The sequence below is a fragment of the Oryctolagus cuniculus genome, chromosome 2 (genome assembly GCF_051225735.1).
Source record: "Oryctolagus cuniculus isolate XC-2025 breed Fujian yellow rabbit chromosome 2, ASM5122573v1, whole genome shotgun sequence".
Classification (NCBI taxonomy): Eukaryota; Metazoa; Chordata; class Mammalia; order Lagomorpha; family Leporidae; genus Oryctolagus; species Oryctolagus cuniculus.
This window is the reverse complement of record NC_142868.1, coordinates 198,473,900-198,498,743: the sequence shown is the minus strand read 5'-3', so window position 1 is coordinate 198,498,743 and position 24,844 is coordinate 198,473,900. Positions and strand designations below refer to the sequence as shown.

Sequence of the window (24,844 nt, the reverse complement as noted above, 5' to 3'; positions counted from 1 at the left end):
GGGGCCGGGACACAACTAGGTCCAACCTGAACCCTCCAGGCCCAACCTGGTGCAGGCACCAGTGCCAGGACGGGGGGTGCACACCGGGAAGTCCCTGTGCCACGCACCCCAGGCCATGCTGGGGAGCCAGGGCGGGTGGGGAGGGGGGAGGCCTGGCCCTGTGGCTCCCACGTGGCTGTTTCTGGGAGGTCCCTGCGCATCACCACCCTCTCAGCTCTGGAGCAGTGGCTGGGAAGCAGGCACCGGGAATGGTGGGCGGGGCTGCCAGGGCTCTCCGGACACACAGCCTGGCTCTCTCCAGGCCGGGTTTCCGCAGTGGAGCAGGAGGGAGAGGCTGCAGGAGGCACTGGGTTACAGAGGTCTGTGCAGGCCACAGCGCGCCACGCCGGCGCCCTGAGCACCTCTCTCTGTCCCAGCCACACCTGGGCCTTGTGTCTGCCCTCCCAGCCCTAGCGGCTTCTGGAGCAAGGGGGTGAAACGGGAGACCTGGTACATTCTGGGAAGAAAAAGGGTGAATCTTTAAGCACTTCTAGGAAAAAGTCTTCTCTATCTGAAAGGAAAAAATTAAAAGAAAGAAATATTGTTGACGAAATCTAAGTGCAGTAATGAAGAATTCCTGCAAAGTTTAACAGAGAGTGCAGCTGGATTCTCTTTTTTTTCACTGAGAAAATAATCACGCGTTTAATCAGGAATGTAGATCAGATTTCCTCCCCAGAAACCTTTTATTTAAGGTACACAAACTTCACGCATTTCATAAATACAACCTTAGGAACACAGTGACTCTTCCCACTGCACCCATCCTCCTGCCCCCAAGCCCACCCTTCTCTCTTGGCACGGACTCTGCTGCCGGCAGAGTTATAAAACAGACATTTCATAAACATTATAAATGAAAATTGTTTTAGTGTAATGAAATCACTTTCCCCATGAATATTGACAAGTGCATGTGTGTACGAGTGCAAGTGTGTGCTTGCATGTGTGTGTGCACACGTGTGTTGTGCATGTGTATAGACATGTGTGCATCTCTGTGTACGTGTGTGTACGTGTGTGTGTGTGCACTCAGGGAGAGACCCAGACAAACACGTCCCCCGAGGGTGGAGCTGCAGGAGCAGGGGAGGGAAGCAGAAGTGTTTCTGGCGTGGGGCTGTCCTCAGTCCAGTGCCCACCAACGGCTCTGTCTCGAGGCCGTGGCTACAAGAGCAGCCGGGGTCCCTGACGCACAAGGCGAGGACGGAGGCCAGGACCCAGGAGGAGGGACCTCCAGGAGCGGGGACGAAGACAGAGAAGCACACGGAGCCACTCCCAGCTCCCGGCTTGCTGCCCGGGTGCGTTCTCCAGGGCAAAGGTTAAAGCCCCAGCCAGGGTGCGCGGTTCTGCATCTCAGTAACCGGAAGTCCAAGCTGAATGCTCTCTTTCGTTTGCACAACTCCGACTGACAGCTGTCAGCCTGGCTGCAGGGCTCGGGTCCTGTGCAGCTCCCAGGCGCCCGTGGGACCCGAGGATCCCACCCACTGGGCACCGCACGGCTCTCTTGCTGCAGCCACGGTGCAAGGCTCACACCAGGGTGCCCGGCCTGGGCCACGGCCCTCCCTCGGCCACCCCTGTGGGAAAGAACACAGACTTCCCGGTGTTCACACCAGGAGGGAGGACCATATTGTGTTTCTCAGCCACAAAGGGCCACAGGCAGCCACTCTCCGTGCCAGGCAGCCACTCTCCATGCCAGGCAGCCAGCCGGGGGAGGCAGCATGGCCTGGCCCACGCGTCTCTGCTGAGCCACCCACGATTGCCATGTGCTTCAGCCACAGGCTCCCCTGGTGGCCGAGCGGCTCACGGGGCCCGGGTACATTTTCAGGCCCCACCTGGGAAACACTGAGGCCACTCCAGCGGATCTTTGTCACCCACCCTCTGGTCCCAGGGGCCCAGTCAAGGGCCAGCTGCCGGTGGGAATGCCCACTTCGCCCAGTGCTTCTCCCACCTGAGCCCTGTGCCTGGGCTCCCAGTGCCTGTGGCTCCGTTGATCGGCACAGGAGCAGTCAGCCTCAGCTTTGGAATCAGTTATCAGCTGAGTCCAGAACAGGGGGCGTGGCCTCCAGGGTCCCCGCTCTGCATCCATCGTCAACTCCCTGTAAGGCACACCTTTGGCTCAGAAGTCGGCTGCTTGGAAGAGTCAGATAGAAATAAAATGACCTTTGACCGTTGACCCACATGACCCAATTCAGTTGCTTACCTCAGCCCTAGCAGCCGGCTGTGTGATGAGAGAGATCAAGAGGGCGACATAGGGGCCGGTGTTGTGGCTCTGGGTTGAGGACCATGTGCAAGGCTGGCATCCATGTCAGTGTGCCGGTCGGGTCTCGGCTGCTCCACTTCCAATCCAGCTCCCTGCGAGTGCACCCACGGGGAGCCCTGGGTGGAGTTCCGGGCTCCTGGCTTCAGCCTAACCCAGCTCTGGCAGCTGGGGAGTGAACCAGTGGGTGGAAGATCTGTTTCTTCCTGTTTCTCCCTCACTCTCTATCACTCTGCCTTTGAAATACACATACAAACCTTTCCTTAAAAAAGAGGAAAAAAGAGAAACTTGGAAAATAACCCAAAGGGGGAATAATCTTAGCACTGCGTCGTTCAAAAAGGAAGGTCCAGGCAGGCATCTCTTTGCATTAAAGCACTCAATGGGTGGCATCGGTGTCCCTGGTCTGATACAGAAATGGCAGCTTCCTGAGGGTTGCAGTGGGGGATGGCCCAAGTGCTTGGTCCTGCACCCACGTGAGAGACCTGGATGAAGCTGCTGGCTTCCGTCTGGCCTGATGTTGGCCGTTGTGGCCATCTGCAGAGTGAACCAGCAGATGAAAGACTGCCCCCTCTCTCTCTCCCTCCCTTCCTTCCAACTGTGAATTTCAAAATAAGTAACTGAATTTTTAAAAAAAAATCTAAAGTAGCAACAGAGAACAGACTATGACGAGTGTCCGAGGAGTCGGGCTCAGCATGGTGCAGGGGCAAGAGGAGGAGACGGCCCAGAGGGGCCAGTGCAGGACACGTGGGCAAGACGAAAGCCAGGGTGGACTTGGGCCTGGCAGGACAGCGTGTCCAAGTGGACAGAGAAAGGTAGCAACGTCTGCTTGGCAGGCAGAGCAGCCCGGACAAAGGCAGCACGGCAGGGAGCAGGAAACCTGGTCAGCTAGCAGGAGGTTCCAGGGGGTCGCAAGAAGGCCAGCGCTATACAGCCGCAACAGTCGTGGCAGGTGGCTGGGACGTGGGGTGGATGGAGCCCTGGGGATCCGCCCAGCACCCCCAGCCCCTTTCCTAGGGATCCACCCAGCCCCCCCCAGTCCCTTTCCTGGGGATCCGCCCAGCCTCCCAGCCCCTTCCCCCTCCTGGAGGTCCACCCAGCCCCCCCCAGCCCCTTCCCTCCCCTGGGGACCCGCCCAGCCCCCCCAGCCCCTTCCCCCTCCTGGAGACCCACCCAGCCCCCCAGCCCCTTCCCCCTCCTGGAGATCCTCCCAGCCCCCCCCAGCCCCTTCCCCCTCCTGGAGACCTGCCCAGCCCCCCAGCCCCTTCCCCCTCCTGGGGACCCACCCAGTCCCCCAGCCCCTTCCCTCCCCTGGGGACCCGCCCAGCCCCTCAGCCCCTTCCCCCTCCTGGAGATCAGCCCAGCCCCCCCCAGCCCCTTCCCTCCCCTGGGGACCCGCCCAGCCCCTCAGCCCCTTCCCCCTCCTGGAGATCCGCCCAGATCCCCCAGCCCCTTCCCTCCCCTGGGGACCCGCCCAGCCCCTCAGTCCCTTCCCTCCCCTGGGGACCCACCCAGCCCCCCAGCCCCTTCCCTCCCCTGGGGACCCACCCAGCCCCCCAGCCCCTTCCCTCCCCTGGGTAAGAATGCCCAGCCTCCCCCTGGTTTACCTAAGCTGCCCGTGGTGGGATCTGTGAGTAGCTGCCAGTGCTGTCTGTCACGCTGCTGGCACCTGTTTTCCCCTAGCGCACCAGGGCCCTCCCCACTGCATCCCCACCCCGCCCGTGGACTTGCCATGAAGGCCGCTCGTTCCGTCCCAGCCTGGTTTATCGTCAGTCCAGGTCCCTTGTGCCTGAGACACCTCTGCTGCAGTGAGAAGGCTTTCTCCTCTCTTCTGGAAAAACTGCATCACCAGCCCTGGCCGCGCGAAGCCCAGACACACTTGGGTCCAACGCGGGAAGAGTTTAACCTCCTTGCGGTCACATTTACCCTTGTTTCTCCTTTACGCCCAATGCCACGCGTGTTTGTTTCTCTTATCGACTCTACAGCATTCGTGAAGGTCACCCAGAGGTCACATCAAAGTCGCTGTGGAAAGAGATAAAACCAACAAGCACCAGCCACCCGGCCGCCCTGGGCACTCGTCCTTGGGCTCGGCTCATTCCTCTGTTCTCCGAGCAGGTGCTGAGCGGAATCTGCACTGGGCGCTGGGGGTCCAGGGGGACCAGGGAGACCAGGGAGACCAGGGAGATGGATCCCTGCTCTCCAGTGCTCCTCAGCCTGGCAGAGGGGAGCTTGTAATGAACCCAGCGGGTGTCGGACGAGCAACCCAGCTGCGGTGCAGGGCACGGGGCATAGAGGGACCCGGCTTCCATCTTGGAAACCTGAGCAATGGTGGTTGGGCTTCCCCAGCAGTGGCAGGGGAAGGTGGGGGTTAGGGCTGAGCAGTGGGAGGCAGGACCCCATGGAGCCCTGGGGGAGGCAGGTGTCCCACTGTCACTTCTCAGGAAGGATGGAGAACCCCAAGGAAGAGAGGGGCTGTGAGGGCAGCCGTTTGGGAGCCGGGGTGTCAACTGCAGACACACGAGCCCTAGCCAGAGTCCAGAGGCACATTTTGAGGACCTGGTTTGCCAGGCCTGCCCTCCAAACAGCCCCCTTCTCACCTCTGGATCCCGCTGGCCCCCACGGCGGCCCGGAGAAGCCAGGGCCCCGAGAGGGCGCTCACCAGGGGCAGACATGGTCTGACGTCTCTGGGCCTCTGCAGCACTGGCCCACTGCGGGGCGCCGAACTGGGCAGAGGTGGGAGAGGCACCAGGTGTCCACGGGTGCCCTGGGGAACAGAGATGCAAAGCCACCAAGCACAGCTCTGACAGCACCTTGGTGCCCCCTGGTAGGTGCCGGGCCAGGCCAGGCCCTAAGCCACGTGTGTCTCACTTCTAAAGCTCCCAACCACTCTGCGAGCTGGGTGCTGTGTTTCCACCACACGGAGGCAGAAAGGGAGCGTGAGGGAAGGCGATCTGACCACAGGCACGGCCACGGAACGTGTGCACCTAGAAGAGAGCCCAGGTCTGTCTGGGCCCCCACAGCCCTCTGCTGACCCTCCCACCGGCACCAGGGATTCATGCCATGCTAACCGTGGAGGTCATCCGCAAGCTCCTCCTGGAAGCTCCGTAGCAGTTCAGAAAGGGCTCCCACCACTGTCCGGTCGGAAGCAGGCACCCCAGCTGGTACGCTGTCCTTACAGTCCACCGCACCTACAGTGGGTAACAGTTGCTCTCGGTCATATTATAGACGGCGAGCATAGCACGCGGCCAGAGACCGCAGGCGCTGTGTGTTCTCATTGCGTGCTCCCCGGAGGCCCAGCTGGCCCGGCACGCCTCTGTGACCGAGTCAGGCAGCGGGAAAGGCCGGCTCCAAGCCCAGGCTCTGCCCCGGCTGCACCTCCTTAGTCGACACCCGCGCTCACTGCAGAGCCCAGAGCCTCACAGGAGCCGTGGGCTCTGGTCACATCTGGTAACCCTGGGCGTCCTGGAGGTGGGCGCCTGTCTCCAGAGGCGCTCAGAGGAGGAGAGGTAGAGACTGAGGGAACTATACAATGATTTGTACCTTAAAATGCAAAGTCCACCGGGTAACTCCGCCAAGGCTGCCGGGCGGTAACTCAGAAGGCTTGGCGCCCCTTTGCTGAAGGTAGGAGATGAGCGGAGTGTAAGTTGCATTGTTAGACGCTGGGGAGCCCCACCGCGGTGAGCGCAGGCACTTCTCCCGCATCCCGCGGCTGAGGCCTGGGACTGCCTCCCCAGAGCCCGTCTCATCTGCATTCCATCAGCAGACTCGCCCAGGTGAAGACTTGGGGTCCAGTTTTTTATCCGACAAGAGACAATCGTGTATGACGTCTTGTGATAGGCGTACTTTGCGGAATGGACGAACGGAGCGAATAGCACGCATTCCTCCCAGCTGAGGCCGGCACACTCACTTAGGGTCTATGAGAGAGAGAGAGAGAGAGAGAGAGAGGACTGCTTTATCGAAGATAAAACTTTGGATTTAGGCATTCTTGCTCCAACATAGACAGTACTTTGTTGAAAAATTATTCTTTTTTTAAATATTTATTTATTTGAAAGAGTTATACACAGAGAGGAGAGGCAGAGAGAGAGGTCTTCCATCCGCTGGTTCACTCCCCAAATGGCCGCAACCGCCAGAGCTGGGCTGATCTGAGGCCAGGAGCCGGGAACTTCTTCTGGGTCTCCCAAGTGGGTGCAGGGGCCCAAGGACTTGGGCCATCTTCCACTGCTTTTCCAGCCACAGCAGAGAGCTGGATCAGAAGTGGAGCAGCTGGGAGGATATGAACCAGCCCCCATATGGGATGCCAACACCGCACGTGGCATCTTTACCCACTATGCCACAGCGCCAGCCCTTGGAAAATTATTCTTTAAAAAATTCCAATTAAAATGTTGTCATTCCCACTATCTGCCATGCTGTCATGCAATAATTAATTGAAAAATTCAGTGTACTTAATTCTTCTGCAAACAAAAATCGGTTTAAAAGGCGTCTAATTGATAACAGATTCATAACGCACACTGGGTCCCAGCTCCGGGCTGCAGCTCCCCAGGGCCGTGGCGAGGTCACAGTCCCTGTGCACTCCCCAGCGGCTCCCCAGGGGACAGAACAGCACTGCAGTGACCACTCGAGGGCCAAGCCAGCTCTCCCCGTCCTTGAGGATGTCCACTCTTCCTAGGGGACTACCGGACAAGGCCACCAGCAGAGCAACTCCCCAGTCTCTGCTGCAGTGTCTCAGAGAAGGGCGTGGAGGAGGCCCTGTTCCCCGGCAGACACAGCCAGCGCAAACCCATCACTCTCCTCCGATGGTCCCTGCAACCAGGCAGCCGCTGAGAGAACGTCCCGGGCCTCAAGATGGAAACTTTCCGGGGAGCTTCAGGCCTTTGTCACCTCCCAACTTAACCAGAGTCATGAGTGGTTGACTTCGTGTGTCACCGTGACCAAGCCAGGGGATGCCCAGGGGCCTGGTGGGACCCTGTCCCTGGTGTCCGGGGGAGGAAGGTCAACATCTGAGTCAGCAGGTGGGGGACTGAGGCTCCACCCCACCCTGGGGTGCACACTGCCCAATCTGTCAAGGGCATGAGAGGAGCAGCAGGTGGTGGAGGAAGCATGAGTTTAGCATCTCTGTTGGAGCTGGGACACCCACCTCCTCCTGCCACCCGCACCCTGCCGTGGGCCCTGCAGACTGTGCCGTCCCCAGACCACCAGCTCTCAGGGTTCTCCAGCTTGCTCATGGTAGACCATGCCCCCTACCCCAAGCACTTTCTGCAACAAATCTCTCCCTGGGGGTGGACGTTTGGCCCAGTGGTTAAGACTTCAGTGACGATGCTGGCATCCCACACTCCGCACCTGAGTCTGGTGCCTGGTTGGGCACCCGACTCCAGCTGCCCGCTAATGTGGACCCTGGGAGACAGTGGGGATGGCTCAAGTGCTTGGGTCTGTGCCCCAAGAGGAGACTTGACTGAGTTCCTGGCTCTGGCTTTGGCCCCCATCACTGCAGGGGTGTGGGCATCCAGGGAGTGAACTAGCAGGTGGGCATTCACTTGTTTTCCCTCTCTCTCTCCTGTCAAATACGTAAGCATGAATCTCTTCATATATGTGTATATAATACATATTATAATATGCAACACCTGTAGGTTCTGTTTCTCTATTAAACCCTAACACCTTGTACCTCCAAACCCCCAATCTAATATCAAAAGAAGGTCAAGTCTGATTTTCAGTTCTGTTAGATAATGATTCCAGTAATGATGCCAGTTCAGGTGACAGGAAAAAGGTAGAGTAAACCTTGAGTTCTACAAGTATAATGCCAAATACAGACAATGAGTGCTTCACCTCCTCTCACGCGGCTTTTCAGTCCTGCTGTACACCTGCTGCTGTATATCTACCTGCTATACACCCACCTGCTGTACACCCACCTGCTGTACACCTGCTGCTGTATATCTACCTGCTGTACACCCACCTGCTGTACACCTGCTGCTGTACACCCACCTGCTATACACCCACCTGCTGTACACCTGCTGCTGTACACCTGCTGCTGTATATCTACCTGCTGTACACCCACCTGCTGTACACCCACCTGCTATACACCCACCTGCTATACACCCACCTGCTATACACCCACCTGCTGTACACCCACCTGCTGTACACCTGGCTGCTATATACCTGGCTGCTGTATATCTACCTGTTGTACTCCTGGTTACTATAAACCTGGCTGCTGTATGCCCAACTGTTATACACCCACCTGCTATACATCCACCTGCTGTACACCTGCTGCTGTATATCTACCTGTTGTACACCTGCTGCTGTATACCCACCTGCTGTACACCTGACTGCTACACACCTGGCTGCTATACATCTACCTGCTGTATACCTGCTGCTGTATACCTACCTGCTGTATACCTACCTGCTGCTGTACACCCATCTGCTGTATACCTGCTGCTATATACCTACCTACTGTACAGCTGTTGCTATACACCCACCTGCTGTATACCTGACTGCTGTATACCTGGCTGCTATATACCCACCTGCTGTACACCTCGCAGCACCAGGCACACACACAGGCTACAAGGCGCTGCACCCCGTCTCTCTCCCTGCAGGGGTGCCCAGGCGATCTCCAGGATACCCTGCCAGTCAGCTCACAAGGGTTTTGGGGGAGTTTCCGTGCCGGTCTGGAGTGCCCATACCCGAGTTGCCACCTGCTCCCAGAACGCACCCCCGATGGCCATGACCTTTGCTCGCTGTGCGTCCCCACAAGAAAAGGGGAGGAGAAAGTGGCCTGAAAAAACTCCTGGGCCTATGAAAATCAACTTCAAACTGAGCAGGTGGCTGCACCTATTGAAGGCAGTAAGATTAGCCAGAAGGAACTGAGAGAAATAGTATTGAGCCTGGGCATAAAAAAAAAAAAGAAAAAGAAAAAAACTTCAGGCACAAAGCCACGAGAGAGCTGAGTCATTTTTGAAAGTCCGGGCTGGAGGAAGTCCCCTGCAGGTCGGCGAGGCCTCCTCTGGGCCCAGCCCAGGGCACCATCCCGCAGGGACCAGATCCAGGAGCTGCCGCAGCGTGCGGCCCCCCTGGCGGGAGCCCCAGGAGCCAGGTGGCCAGAGCAGGACAGAAACAATACAGAGACGGGACTTTCGTATTCAGTCTTCTCTTTCAGTTCTGAAAACCCAAACAGAACAACTCGGGGCCAGAAAGTAAAACTTGCACCGAATAGGATGTGAAACCAGCCCTGCAGGCTGTGCGTGCTTCACCCTGACCCGAAACGAAAGTCCAGAAACTCCGCCGCCCGCCGAGCCAGGGTCCCCAGCTCTCACACGGCGCCCCGAGGGCTGCACCCTGCCTGGCGTCCCCAACACCAGGCACACGCTGAATATGCGAATTAGGGGTTTTTTTTAAAGGCATCTGGGGTTCTTCTGCGAGTTCTGGAATCTCCAGAGCCACTGCCTGCTCCAGCTCCGGTGGCTTTGGGGGGAGCACTCGTCAAATCCGTATTTGGAGCCAAAACAGCCTGTGCGAAAACACATCTTTTTTTTTTTCCTATTGTTAAGCAAAAATTCCATGAGCCTAAAATTCTTGCGTTGTGTCCAGCAGTGACAGGTCTTTCCGTGGAAAACATCTCCCCACGAGCTCGCGGGTGATGTTTACGTTGGACATAAGCAGCAGAAGCGTCGCCTGCTCTGTCCCTCTTGATCGGAGTGCAAGTCCACGGTGGGGTATCCACAGTGAGACCTCCAGTGACGCCCCCTGCCCCCGCCCGGCTCTCTCCCTCGTGGTGCGCGATGCTTACAGGATTCTGACTCAGAGGCGCCGGCCACAGACCAGCCGAGGACGCGAGGATGTGGGCCCAGCTGGCGGCTGGGAGTCCCTGCTGCTAAGTCACCAGCCAGCTCAGGGCTCAGCTGTAGTTTCCAGCTCCACTCAGTCAGTGCCAAAGCCCAGAGCGAGGTCAGAGCACATGTGTGCCAGGGTCTGGACCCACGGAGGCTGTGCAGACCAAGAGGCGGCGCACAGGGGCCAGAAAGCAGGGCTAACGGTGCCGCTGATGGGCCTGGGAGAGGGCTGTGTGGCGGGGACGGGCGGGGACGGGCGGGGAGGGCTAGAGAGGTGCTCCGGGGCCACTGCCACTTAATAACCTGAGCAGCGGGCTCGCACTGGCATCTGGAGAGAATGAGAATGCAGCCCTCGAGGACGTGGGTGCAGGGGGCCCAGCACACAGGGAGCGTCCACGCTGGCGGGTGTCGCCCACGGGGGAGACGCGAGAGCCACGGGACACAGAGAAGAAACAGCAGCAGCGGGACTGGCACGAGGACGCTTTGGCTGCAAAAAACCGGGAAAATGCAGAGAGGAAAAAAGCTTTCAGGACCTTTTCTCCTTTCAGTCAAATCCACTATGAAGCACCTACTCGTGCCAGCATTTATGAAGCACCCACTGCATGCAGGGTAGACACGGAGATGAGGTCCAGCTCTCGCCCTCCATCCAGGACGTCAAGACAGAAATAGACGACCCCAGAAAAGCTTGTGGGGCAGAGCCGCGTGGGAGCTGGAGCCTGGCTTGCCAGGACAGACGCAGAAGCCGGAAACAGAGACAACCAGGTCGGAGCTTCCTTCTTTTTCCAGGACCTGCGGCGTCCGTCCCATGGGCAGCAGCCTGTGCCCTCCTGGTGGGGGGCAGGGCGGGGCGGGGCTTCAGGATGCAACAGGCCACCTGCACAAGTGCCCGAGGCTCCTCTCCTGGGGACACCCTCCCCTCCCACACTCCGCACAGCTCATCACTCTTCTTAACGCGCTCTGCCGCCTGGGCCACGCTGCTCTGCTGCCCTCTGCCCCAAACTCCCGCTCTGCGGGCCGGGCTGGGGCTCCAGGCGGTGCAGGGCCCCGAGCCAGTGCCCCCCGTCTTGCTCATGTCTGATCATTCCTTTATTCCTCTGGGCTCCGAGCCCCACTCCCATCTGCTTCTCCTCTGTCACCCGCCAGCCCCCGTCTCCCCATCGTGCGTCCCACACAGCAGCCACCGCCACAGTGCAGTCCTGGGTGTTCACTGCTCTCCGGGCCCTGCCTGGCTGGCTCCGTCCCCACAGACGCCAGCTTCACTCTCGGCCAAGAGCAGGCTCTCAGTACCTAGCTTTGCCATTCATGATGACTGGGCAAGGCTTCCACAGGAAGGGCCTTTGCTGGGGCCGCTCTGAACGGTTTCTCATTCCCCGGTCATGACGCCCCGGAAGACAGGCCAGTGTCCGTCCTCACAGCCGGCTCTAGCTGCTCCGGCGCGGCCCCGCCCCTGCTGAGACAAGTGCCCGCCAGGCCTCTCTCCCGCACCTTTCCCTTCCCTTGAAGGCTGCTCTTCCCACTGCTGTCCTTGCCTGGAGTCCTTTAACCACTTCCGACCCTGCCACCGAGCGGGCCCAGCGCCGGCCGTGCCGCAGACGAGGTACCAGCACGGGGAGGAGCCAACGTGCCGTTTTCCCTCTTGGCTTTATTTCCATGGAACTTTCCAGAACATGCCACGTTCCGTCTCAGCTGACCAGAGGGGCCTGAGTGCCCAGCCCCTCTGTTTTCTGCCAGCCTCACTCCCTGCTGCAGAGCGGCTTTGGGAAGCGCTACTTTCCCCGGGCCAGAGCAGGAGTCCCGGGAAAGGCAGCTCGAAGCAGCCACGCTGGTGGGAGAGAGGGGAAGCTCGGACGGACACTCAGACGCACAGAGGATTCTCCTGGAGCACACCCCAGGCTCCAGCAAGGCTGGGGGAGCGGCGGTCACGCCCCCAGGTCCAGGCCAGTTCGCCCCACTTGCCGAGGGTGAGAAGTGGATAAGTGTGTCCCCCCGGCGCGGGGCTGCAGCTGAAAACTGACCCAGAGCAGCCTGGTGCGTTCCAGAGGCTCCAGAGACAAAACTTCCGTCCCTGTTTCATGGGCGACTCTGAAACACAGCCACTGCCTTCCCACACAAGCGTCCCCACGCGGCCGATGCCTGGGCAGAAACCTGGAGCCCCGGGAACATCGGTGAGCTGCAGGGCTCTGGGTGGGCTCTCAGGAGGCGACCACTGTACGAGGAGGCTTCAAAAACCAATCCTGGGGCCGGCGCCGCGGCTCACTAGGCTAATCCTCCGACTTACAGCGCCGGCACACCGGGTTCTAGTCCCAGTCGGGGCACCGGATTCTGTCCCGGTTGCCCCTCTTCCAGGCCAGCTCTCTGCTATGGCCAGGGAGTGCAGTGGAGGATGGCCCAGGTCCTTGGGCCCTGCACCTGCATGGGAGACCAGGAGAAGCACCTGGCTCCTGCCTTTGGATCAGCACAGTGCGCCGGCCGCAGTGCGCTGGCTGCGGCGGCCATTGGAGGGTGAACCAACGCAAAAAAGGAAGACCTTTCTCTCTGTCTCTCTCACTGTCCACTCTGCCTGTCAAAAAAAAATAATAAATAAATAAAAAACAATCCTGGAAAAGTGGAATCTAAACATAAGGGTACTCTGGCCAAAACACATTCAACTCCGCACATGAATTTTTCGTAGCACCTATGCCGTGAGCTTCTGTGAAGCCCCTTGGACTTTATCCAGACCAGGACATATTTGATAACACGAGGGAAAGCTATTCAGTTACACCCGGAGCACTGGACGTGAACCTGCACCTCCCCCTGGAGAAAGCCCAGGACAGACACTGCGAAAGCTCTGGGTCTGGTCTCTCTGGGTTTAGTGCCCTCATGTCTTCCCGATGCAGTTTTTTGGTTGTTTTTTTTGTTTGTTTTGTTTTGTTTTGTTTTGACAGGCAGAGTGGACAGTGAGAGAGAGAGACAGAGAGAAAGGTCTTCCTTCTGCCGTTGGTTGACCCTCCAATGGTGTTTTGCGGCCGGCGCACCGCGCTGATCCGAAGGCAGGAGCCAGGTGCTTTTCCTGGTCTCCCATGGGGTGCAGGGCCCAAGCACCTGGGCCATCCTCCACTGCACTCCCGGGCCACAGCAGAGAGCTGGCCTGGAAGAGGAGCAACCGGGACAGAATCCGGCGCCCCGACCGGGACTAGAACCCGGTGTGCCGGCGCCGCTAGGTGGAGGATTAGCCTAGTGAGCCGCGGCGCCGGCCCCTGATGCAGTTTCTACCCGAGCCACTCAGGCATCTCTTATCAGCACAGCAGGCAGAAGACACGGGAAGCACCAGGACCAGAGTGGCCAGAGCCCTTGTGAACCTCTGAGCGAGGGCCTGCAAACAGGAAGGCCCTGAGCAAGGAGCCGTGAGCTGAGCTGGAGAGAGCAAGGAGCGAGCTGCAGAAGCCGCCAGGGCCCAGAGCGGCCAGCGCGGGCCATGCCCAGCCTTCTTCCCCTCCCTCCAGGAATAAGCCCAGGAAAGTGAAGCCAGGCTTGGGCACTAAGAAAATGGCTCGTCCGCGGGTCAGGTGACAGCGACACAGGGGAGAAGCCCAGGCAGACGCCGCCCACTGGAAACTTCACAGCTGAGAGTCTGACTTCCAGCAGAGTGATCTCAGACGCGCTTTCTTCAATCCCGCGCCCTTCGGAACAGAAACCTGCAGCCAGGGGCAGGCAGGGGGCCTGGCGGCTAAGAGGCTGAGCGCACAGACTCCCGCGTCTGGTGCCTGGGTTCCCGTCTCAGCCCTGAGTCCTGCTAGGAGCACCCTGGGAGCAGCAGTCCGGGAGGAGCCCAGACCCAGCTGGGGTTTCCCACGTGGATGGAAGGGCCCCAGGCACTGGCGCCTTCATTGTGCTGCCGCCCGGAGTGTGCATTCGCAGGAAGTCGGATCGGAAGAAGCAGACCCAGCACCCAAAGCCAGGGACCGTGATGTAAAACCAGCAAACAACACAAAAACAAACACAGCAAACCAGTCAAGCAAACAGACACATGGAGGAGCGGCCTGCCAGGAGGGTCCTCTGTTTGGTAGCCAGATGTTCACTTCTGACTCTTCCATCAGAAAAATAGATCAATGCTTCCGAGTCCTCTCGGCCCATCCTAAAACGCAACCCAGAGGAGGAAGCAGGGCTCCCCGCACCCAGCCCTGCACCGGCCGTGATGCCCCCTGCCCCCGCTGCCACAACGTGTCGTAGGTGACGTTGTCAGGATGCCCATGGGATGGGAGGGGACCCAGCCCAGCTGTGTGCAATGAGCCTCAGCTCTGCCTGGCCACAAAGCAGCCTGCCCACACCTTGAGCCAGCCCTCAGTTCCTGGGACGAGGCTTTGGGCTCAGCCGATCGCCCGGTGAAGGTGCAGGGAGCAGAGTGCCCGGGGCCACCCACAGGGGCCCAGGTTTAAGGCGTGCTCTCCGGGGCTGGAGTCCCCTCCAGGGACTGTCCTCCCAAAGTCTTCTAACCCCCAAAATACTCCCTCGCCACACGCCTTCCCCAAGCACATCTCGCGTTTTAACAAAGCCAAGCTCAGATCTAAACAAAAAATTTCAAGAACTTGGAACTGGCTGATCTGAAATTATTCGTGCTGGGCTGAAAGTCAGCTTCATCCGTCAACCCCTTTTCATCTATCCTGCAGCAATTGAATTTCATAAACAGTGTTCGGGAGTAAGTGTCAAGATGCATGAGAGAGCACCTTGCTTCAACACACCTAAACCACTCGCTCGCAAAGAATCATTACCGGAAATAAGTCCCTGCTAAGCATTCGGTAACTGGGCTCCCTCAGGGCCCGCGAAGGCGACATCGGAATCTGAGTTTTGGTGGGTCACTCTCTCAGGCAGCCTGACACTGCCCTGGTGGGTCTCAGCTGTCCCTAACGAATGTCATCTTGGTGCAGCTAGATTTGAAACAGAAGGGAGCCTGTGCCTGACCGGCATCCGCAGCCGAACCTTGCAGCGCTGGCTATGCGTGCCCAGCGAGAAGGCGGCGGCCATGTGCTGCTCTTCTTGGAAGTGAAGACCCCAAACGTGGGCAGTTGCCCATCAAGCACTTACTCTGTGCCCCACGCCAACGCTCTGCTCCCTACAGGTGTGAACCCAGCTGGGGAATGGAGGCTGGCACTCAGGAGCCCAAGGTCACGGCACTGAGTCCAAGCCAAACAGACGATCTCAGCCGGCCAGAGGTTGACCTGAGTACACCAGGGCTCGGAAGGCTGTTAGCCACCTCTGGGAGTTTACAACTCTCCAGGAGTGCCTCGCCCTCTGCACCTCCTGCGCCGTCTGCAAAACCCGGCTCAACAGCCTCCCAGGGGCCTCCTCTGGGGCTCGGGCCCCTGTCTTCGGCTGCAGCACCCTCACGGCTGCCATTCGCCCGCACACTGCTCACCTCTGCCATGAGGCTCCCATTCCCATCATCCCGTGCAGCCCCTCTCTCTGCACAGGTGGTCCGGGCACTGCCTGGGCACCCATGCCAAACCTATGCCTCTGGGAGTCCCCAGCACCTCGCCAGGATCCAGGCACACCTGCAGCTCCCAGGAGAGCCTTGTTCCATGAATGAGTGAAAGAATGAACGCGTGAACGTACTCCTGTGTGCTTCCTCTCTGTGGAAACTTCCAGGCTTTCAGAAACTAAGTAGGAAATCAGACTATGACATTTTTGCTCAGGACAACCTGCATCGGGGCTTTTGCAGTCCTACTGAATGTGGACATAATTCTTCTTAAAGATTCATTTACTTATTTGAAAGAGTACGGAGTGGGGGGGGGCAGGAAAGAGACAGAGAGAGAGAGAGATTTTGTATCTGCTGGTTCACTCCCCAGGTGCCTGCAATGGCCAGAGCTGAGCCAGGCTGAAGTCAGGAGCCTCATCTGGGTCTCCCACATGGGAGCCGGGGCCCCAAATACTCGGGCCATCCTCTGCTGCTTTTCCCAGGCCACCAGCAGGGAGCTGGATGAAAAGTACAACAGCCGGGACTCAAACCAGCGCCCGTATGGGATGCTGGCATTGCAGATGGTGGCTTAACCCACTACAAAAACAGCGCCAGTCCCAGAGTGTGGGCATAATTCCGAAAGGGGGGTTTCACCATGCACGTGCAGAGGCTCGCCCATCTCCCAGAATGCACAGCGCCCCCACGGGGAACACAAAAGCCTGCAGTGCCTGGCAGCCCCGTCTGCACTTTCTCAGCCTCCCTGACCTCCCCGGCACCAGGCCTGCGCTCACTCCCTGTTCCACCTGCCACCCCGTCCTCCGTCTCCCATCGTCCTCTCCAGGGCGACAGCGTTTCTGACGCTCAACTTCCAAGCTCAACTTCCAGAAACAGAACACGCAGCCTCACCCAGGACCCAGCAGCAGGGTGAAGGGCTGTGTTCTCCAGGGGGCCTCCGCCCAGACCCCCGAGCGCACCCTTGCTGCGTAGCCTGTAGACGCACACGATGGCGGGCAGAGAGGCAAGGCTTCCTCACCCCTTCTTGCACGTCTGTTGCACTGCCTTCGTGTGCCAGACCCCAGCGGCCAGCGGAACTTGATCCCTCTCTGACTCCCAATACTGCTTCCTCAGCCTCCCCGGACACCTGGACTCCTCCCCCACATCCGAGCCTACCTGGAAGTGCACATGGCCCAGCCGTGGTGTTTCCAAGGTTTGCGCTGTTCTATCACCTTGCCCTCGTTTGAACTTTCAATTCTGGTTTAACTGGAGCATAACCAGCGCAGCACTCCCCACACCGTGTCCTCTAAGCGCCCCGCTCTTGCCAACCTGGGACCAGGTTGAACACTGCGTTCAGAGCCGGGGGCTGCTGCCACCAGCGCGAGGCAGCCCTGTGCACTGTCCCAGCATCTTGCTCTCCAGGCGAAGAGGCCACTGCCTCCCGGACACCTCCCTGGACTCACCCCAGGGGCAGGCACACTGAACCGAGGACCAACGTGGCGCCGGGAAGAGCCGCTGTTCGGCTCACCTGGCTCTGAACTCTGGCCTCTCTTTCTGGCCCTGAAGCTTCCGTCAGGCAGGTCCCCCTCCCACGCCTCAGTTGCTCAGGCGCACAATGTCAAGGACGGCAGCCCCTCCCTTGGGGGGTGGTCGCATGGAGACAGTGGAGCGAGGCACCCAGCCCGGGCACATGGCAAACCTTCCGTCAGTGCCTGAACGAACACTCCATCATCAGTCTATCCATCAGCTATGCATCGTCCACCCATCATCTATCTGTCTATCACCCGTCATCTATCACCTACCATCTATGGATCACCTGTCTATGATATGTCGCTATGACCCGCCTCTGTCCATCACCTACGTCTACTATCTATGTATTATCTATACCATCATCTATCTATCACCCATCTCTACGATCCATCTCTGTCTGTCATCTCTGTCTGTGTCTATCCACCTATCGTCTCCTGTATCCGTCCGTATCTCCCTCCTTTAATCCCTGCCCACATTCCTGGGCAAGGAATCGTTCCTCCCTCACCTTTTCCCTGCCTTTTCACTGATCGAAAGTCCTTAATCTCGCACTGCAACTCAATGTCCTTTGTCGGGTATTTAATCACTACAAGACACCACTGCACAAAAACGCGGGCTTCCCTCTTCTCCCTCCAGGCTCGGCCTCCTGGGATCCTTGTTAAACCCCTGCACATCGTCCCGCTCCTGAGAACAGGTGCAACCCGGAGCAGCGAGAGGCATGGGCACCTGCTCTGCAGAGAGGCATCACACGCGTGGGAGCTGTCGGTCCAGAGGGACGGAGATAAAGGGAGGCACAGGCACCGTGGCAGAGGGCAGGGCAGGGAGAGAGACGCACCCAGGCAGAGACACTGGGAGAGGGAAGGAGAGACAGGGACAGCAATAGAGAGAGACCCAGAGAGAGAGAGGGAGGGAGGGAGGAACAACAGACAGATACTGGGACAGGGAGAGGAAGAGGGAGAGAGAGAATGACAAAGGCAGAGACAGAGAGAGAGGGAGGAAGAGACGAAGAGAGAGAGGCACAGTCAGAGAGAGAGACAGAGGCGGAGGCAGAAGGAGGGGGAGAGGGAAGGGCGGAGCAGGAGCAGCGTCTGAACGGTGGCGGTGGAAGCCAATCCCCCCCTCACGTCTGGGAGACCCCGCCCGCCCCTCCCCGCAGACACCCACACCTGGGGTGAACGAGGCCCTGTTGATTGGGAATAATGGCGGCGACCTCCACGTGCCAGGGCTTGCCCTGAAGTGCACAGACGGCTGAAGTCAAGGCAAATGCCCTGGTTTGAAACGCATGGGGATTGATTCTCATGGCCCTGTCCCACGGCTTGGGGAAGGAGCCTCCACGGGGGCCTGAGTGTGAGAGGCAGCGCCCAGGCGTGGCCGGAGGATGTCCCATCCAGAGCGGAGGCGGCAATGAAGCGAGGACGTCACAGGAAGCCCCGCCTCCCAGAGCCACCGCAGAGCTGGGTGCGTAGGAGTCGCAAGGAGGAAATGATCTCTTAGGTGAGCAACCGGCTTCACTTGGAAGTAGATCAGGTAAAAGCCCAGGTTTCCTCAAAACCACATTGCTGTGGGGCGCGTGTCCCCAGCACGACCAACCTAAGAGACACCTTCCCAGTCACCCCGTCCTCCCGAGTGACTGTCAGCCAGCGACAACGGGCCGGAGGCCAGCTCCCAGCCCAGGGCCTGTCCTGCACCCGCAGGCATCACAGGGCGGAATCCACCTGCGGGCACGAAGACTCCTTCACCAAGGAGCTTTCCAAGCCTGAAGCTGGGCCCCCAGCACCACCACGTCCCCCAGGGAACCAACAAACACTCCTCGGAGCCTCCAGGGCAAAGCTTCACCAACAAATATCAAAGTGCAGCGAGCAACCGAGTTCCAGAGGACGCGCGCCCAGGACCTGGCGTAGAGCTGGAAACCACGTGACTGCCAGGTGGGCAGGCGGCAGGCACCCGGATGAACGTGATCGGACTCTCCTCCTCCACCTCCCTCTGCACTCCCGGAGGATCAGGGCCTCGTGGCTCCTGCTGCTGGGGCCACAGGAGCTGCCGCCTCTACCCCGAGGGGCCCACGGCAGCCAGCCCTTGAACAAGACTCACCCAAGAAGGCAGATCAACTTCCAGAGCCTTCCGCCCTGCCGCGCGCCTTGCCAGCCCTCTCCAGAGCCTGGTTGGAACTCCTCCCCACACATCAGGCGCCCTCAGCCCCCCGGGCCAAGCCAGGCACTTCTCTGGGGTCCGACTGTCTTTTATGCCGCCGTTGTTTTTCCTCCTGCCAATCTATCTCTGGCTTTTGCACACAGCCGAGAGCGTGGAAGAAGGCCCCCACCTTCCCATCAAAGTCGTTTTTCTTCTGCCCATCAGCACAGCTCATGGCCCCAAACCTCGCCAAGTCCATTCCAACCTGCAGTTCCGTTCCTCCTTTGAGCTAACACTTGTCTGCTCTTCGGGAAGTCAGTCAGACGCCAGCTCTGTTTCCACCTGCTGTAGACTGTAGCAATCAGCTCAGGGGTCAACAGCTCGTGATGGGGGGGACACTGCTGGGAGGGGAGGCCAGAGCGACCCCGGGGCCAGGCAGTGCATGGCCAGAGGGATGGTACCAAATGACTGCCACACCTTCACAGACCGCCTATCTCCAGCCGGGGAAGTAGGCAAAGGATGACGCCCCCTCTGACATAACATCCGGGAGGCACCTGCTTGTCTGTCCCCACCGTGTTGCTTCCCTTCCGTCTCACCAGGCATTGCACGTCTTCAAGTCATTCTTCGACACTGCAAATGGGCTGGGATCACAGAGCACTGCCCATGCTTCGGGAACCTTAACGAATCTGTCGAAGGCATCCACCTCCCCTTGCTGTCCGAGGATTGCCTGTGTGGAGACCACTTCCTTCCCTGACCAAAGGCTCTCCGGGCAGGCGTGGAAGCAGGAAGACAGGGCCCAGGAAGTCTGCAGCTGTGACCGAGAAGTCAGGGCAGACCCAGCTGATGGAAGGTGGGGGTGCAGACGGTCCGGACCGTGCGCTCCAGGAACCAAAGCACCTCCTGGGGGGACACTAACCCTAGGTGAAGCTTCACCGGGGAACGGTGCACTGAATTCCATGACACCAAGCACCGCGGGAGCCTCGGCCCATGTCTGCCCCTCGCAGATGCAAGGGTGCACTGGGGACAGGAACAGGTGCTCAGAGAACAGGGCTTCACGCTGAAGGTGACACTGGCTTAGACTAACCCAGAACTTGTTTTTCTGGTTCAGTGGCCCAGTGCTGAGGTCTCCAGTTGGCAAGAAGGAGACCCTAGCACTGGAGGTTGGGGACTTGAGCAAACTGTTTTGTTTTGTCCTTTGGCAGGCCCTCCACCCACGTGGCCATGCCGCCCCGGAAGGCAGCAAAGGTGAGGGGGAGATCGGATGTGGGGTTGGCACAGTAGCCAGCAGTCTCAGCCCTGGGGGAGGAGGCTGGGGCCAAGCATGAGGGCTTAGAGCCAGCAGCCCTGCACCGACACCCACGCTCCCAACCAGGAAGCAGCTTCCTCCACCCGCAAAGAAAAAACCGTGGTGTGGGCACAAGGAGGCCGCTTCACTGGTGTGTCCACGCCCCCGCGGCAGAGCCATGGGACGGCGGTGCAGGCCGTTGGTAAGGGCCCAGGAGAAGCTGCGCGGTGCCCGCAGGTCCCCAGAGAGCGGGAGCAGGTGCAGGCGTGGAGGACGTGGTGGGAGGGGCATCAGAGAAGAGAAGGAACCGCCGTGCATCCTCACAGGAATCTCCAGATTCTTCCAAAATAACCCCTGCGTGAGGCATGGCCTGGGCTCCTAGTCTGACCATCACGAGAGACTAGGCCAGCAGCTTCGGGCTCCACAGCTCAGGGGCACACAGGGACCTCAGGACCCGTTGAGTGACCAGAGAGGAGACCAGGCGGCCACTCGCTGGGGCACTGCATTGAGACTTCGTCTGCAACAAACCAGGTTTCTTCCAGGTGAAGAGGGAAAGGGAACGTGTGTAGCGTTGAACAGGTGGCTTTCTCGGATCCTTGTAAGCAGCCTGCAAATAGGCAGTGTTTCCATTCACTGGTAGGAACGCCCAGGCTGGGACGTTTCACAGATGGATCTAAGCTCACTCAGCTAAGAGGTGGGAGGGCAAAATTAATGCTGGCGCCGTCTGGGGTGGGCGGTTCGCGCAGTGTTCGGGAGCCACAGCTCTGGCTCCTGACTTCGGCCTCCCAGGAGTGCAGACCTGGAAGACAGAGCTGAGGGCCCTGGGGAGCCGCCCTGTGCCACCCACCAGGGAGACCGCGTGTGTGGGGAGCAACTGGGAGCAACTCGGACTAGACTAAGTTACTGGAATTAAGACTTATTCTATGCATCTGCTCTCCCACAATATGGCGCTGGGAGAGGAGGAAACAGCTTCTACACAGCTGCCTCCAGTTCAACCAATAAGCTGCAGGAGCTGATCCTGCTCCTGATTGGAGGAGAGCAGCGTACTCGGCGTGTGGGTAGCAGAGTTGGGATTGGTGGAAGAGGACTATAAAGGAGGAGAGAGACAACATGCACCAGGAACATCTAAGAGGAACACCTGTGCAGCCCCCAAGAGAGCCCACCGGCGGTGTGCCGCTCCCCCGCGGAAGTGGGGAAGGTGGCAGGGGGAACCGCCCTTCCACGGAGGTGGAAGGGTCGGTAGCCAACCCGGGAAGAACCAGCAGCAAACCCGGGAAGGGCCGAGCAGACGAAAGAACAGCGCAGGGTCCTGTGTCGTTCCTCCACGAAGAGGGGGAGCGACATAATGGTGCCGTGACTCGGATAGGAAACCTAGGAGGGAGGAAACGGGAAGAAGTGGAAAATACCGGAGAGAGAGACTAGCAAAGAGCCTAGGGAAAAGCCGGACGGAAAAGGTGCCGGAAGAAGCTATTGAAAGCCTAGGCATAGACTCGGATACGGACTGTGGGAAAGAAGTTAGGATTTAAAGTGAAAGCAAGAAGAAACTTAGACTCAGATACGGACTGCAGGTTGAAAGTGAAAGTGAAACCTAGAAGAAACTTAGACTCGGATACGGACTGTGGGGAGAAGCCAGGAGAAGTGAGAGGGGAATATTGTTGGAAGAAAAGTTAGGAAACATACCGGGTAGAGAAAAATATGTTAGGGAGGATGAAGCCGCGGGGGCAGGCCGAGGCGGAGACGTAAGCTAGCTTGGAATTCTTCAAGTCAGCCCGGGGAGCAAAAGGCAAAAATCTGGAACCAGAGGCAGAGACGTGGGCCGCCAGGTTGGAATCCGTCAGATTAGCCAGAGGAGCAAAAGACGGGAAGCCAAACCGAAAGGCGCAGACGTGAGCTAGGTTGAATTCGCCAGGTTAGCCCGGGGAACTTAGACTGAATACCGGTGGCGGAAACATGAGCTAGGCTGTGTGATTCGTGGAAGCCACCACGCGCAGAGAGAGCGTGCGGGGCGCAAGTAGATAGGGAACGCTGGGCTAGCGCGAAGGCCGTGGTGCGGGCGCAAAGGGCACGGAGACCGAGGAGCACACAGAGCCGAGAAGCCGCCGCGGGGCGGGGCGAGGCACCAAGAAGCCGCCGCGGGGCGGGCGCCGGGAAGCCGCGGGAAGTTTAGAAGTAAAATGAGAGAAATAGGAATGCTGGCAGATAGAAGTAAAATAGGAGAAATAGGAATGCCCGGAGGTAGAGAAATAGGGAAAAATAAGGCCTCCCCACAACACGGCAATGAGAGAGCTTGGATTCGGTCTGCCTGATTAGTAAGACGATAAGCACCTGTGGGCGGCTGCAGGTCACCAAAGACAGGCACGTTATCAACACCAATAAGTCTCCCCACAATACGGCAATGAGAAGGCTTGGATTCGGTTTGCCTGATTGGTAGGGCTTGTAAGCACCTGCAGGCAGTTTTAGCAGAGCAGAGCATGCGCTGCAGGGCACCGAACTCAGGCACGCATCAGCGCCTAAAAACCTCCTTACAACATGGCGAAGAGAGGACCCGGATTCTGTTTGCCTGATTGGTAGGGCTTGTAAGCACCTGTGGGCAACTCCAGCAAGCAGAGCAGAGTGTGTGCCGCGGGGCACCGAAGACAGGCGCGTATCAACGCCAAAAATAAAAAGAAAGGGGGATCTGTGGGGAGCAACTGGGAGCAACTCGGACTAGACTAAGTTACTGGAATTAAGACTTATTCTATGCATCTGCTCTCCCACAATATGGCGCTGGGAGAGGAGGAAACAGCTTCTACACAGCTGCCTCCAGTTCAACCAATAAGCTGCAGGAGCTGATCCTGCTCCTGATTGGAGGAGAGCAGCGTACTCGGCGTGTGGGTAGCAGAGTTGGGATTGGTGGAAGAGGACTATAAAGGAGGAGAGAGACAACATGCACCAGGAACATCTAAGAGGAACACCTGTGCAGCCCCCAAGAGAGCCCACCGGCGGTGTGCCGCTCCCCCGCGGAAGTGGGGAAGGTGGCAGGGGGAACCGCCCTTCCACAGAGGTGGAAGGGACGGCAGCCAACCCGGGAAGGGCCGAGCAGACAAAAGAACAGCGCAGGGTCCTGTGTCGTTCCTCCACGAAGAGGGGGAGCGACACGCGTGCAGCTCCCAGCTCCCGGAGTTGGCCCCCGCCCAGCCCCTGTGTCACAAGCATCAAGTCCTCAGCACTGTGTTCAGGTGATTCCCGTTTTGTCTGAAGAACGGATTCTGCGACTTGGGATGGCTCCTCTGTGTCTGCGAGGATGGTAAACAGCTGCCCTCCTAAAACCCTGCCACCGCCTGCGACCAATGCCCGCCCCTTCCAAAGACAAGAGGATGCTGTGATTCTTCTCACGCACGAAGGAAGGAGGGAAGTCCAGGAACGCCCCGAAGCCCAGACTCCTCTGGACATGCTGTCCTCCCCAGGGTCAGTGTCCTTGCTTCGGATCCAGCAAAGCCACCCACGGACCTGCCTGGGACCGGACTCGAGTGAAGCAGGGGCTGCCACTTAAGGCAGAGTGAAACACTCAGCAATAAAGGCAAATAGTGTACAATGCAATTGGCTCTCCGGGCAGCCTCTGCACACGTTCCTGTTGTCCCCTGTCATTCTGACACAACCCTGCCGGCCCAGGAGACCCGTGTGTAGTAGCCAGCAGCCGTGCTACAAGCCTTTTGTTAGCACAAGTTCTGATCATTACCCAGACGAGGAGAGAGAGAGAGGCTGGCGGTATTAAGCTGAGCAAACTCAATGCAAACAAGACTAGATTAATTTGCCCTAGAAAGGCTGCGAGAGTAATTAGCACCCCATCAGTATGATATAAATGCTAACTCATACCTCCCACGTGGCCCCTAAGTTCTTTGCACCCAATCAATGTGAACTGAGAGTCGCATTTTAGGAAACACTCGGAGCGGATTGCCCGCAAGGTGGGCAACTCGCAGAAGTCGCTCTGAGCAGGGGTGCAGCTAGCGACCCGCCCAGGTGACAGGGGCGCTTGCGGTCAGAAGCGAGCTTGGCGGCCTGCTTCAAAACCGATGTGCACAGCAGGACACGGGGACGAGGCTCTGGGCCTCCCGGGAGGAGGGGCGTCACAGAGACCTGCGCGGTGAATGTTCCCCACTCCCAACCTGCAGCTCGTCACGACCGCGGCCAGCTCCTGGAATAAGTGGTTTACACGGAGACACAGGGCACTTGGGAGTCAGGCGAGGCCCTGGTGCGGCTGGGCTGAGCGGCAGCTCACGCGGTTCTCTGCCACTTAGGCTGCCCGGGGGGAAGTCCCGCCCCACTAACACTTCAGGAGGAAAGTGGGGCAGAATGAGGGCGAACGCGGAAGGGAGTGGGGAGAGGGCTCCCCGACATGGGGA

General features: G+C 58.9%; 1 long non-coding RNA gene across 3 annotated transcripts; it reads right to left on the bottom strand.

Annotated features, from left to right (window-relative positions):
• Nucleotides 1-3,881: 3,881 nt before the first annotated feature.
• On the bottom strand, nt 3,882-24,602 carry LOC149128212 (uncharacterized). 3 transcript variants are annotated; one of them, XR_016230636.1, is made up of 4 exons: nt 19,139-24,602; nt 6,122-6,192; nt 5,819-5,893; nt 3,882-5,466 (listed from the first exon to the last, which is right to left on the bottom strand). It is a non-coding gene; the product is annotated as an uncharacterized LOC149128212 (long non-coding RNA). The 3 variants fall into 3 exon arrangements; XR_016230634.1 differs by having other exon boundaries at nt 5,819-6,192; XR_016230635.1 differs by lacking the exon at nt 19,139-24,602 and adding an exon at nt 8,791-9,143 and having other exon boundaries at nt 5,819-6,192.
• Nucleotides 24,603-24,844: the final 242 nt, after the last annotated feature.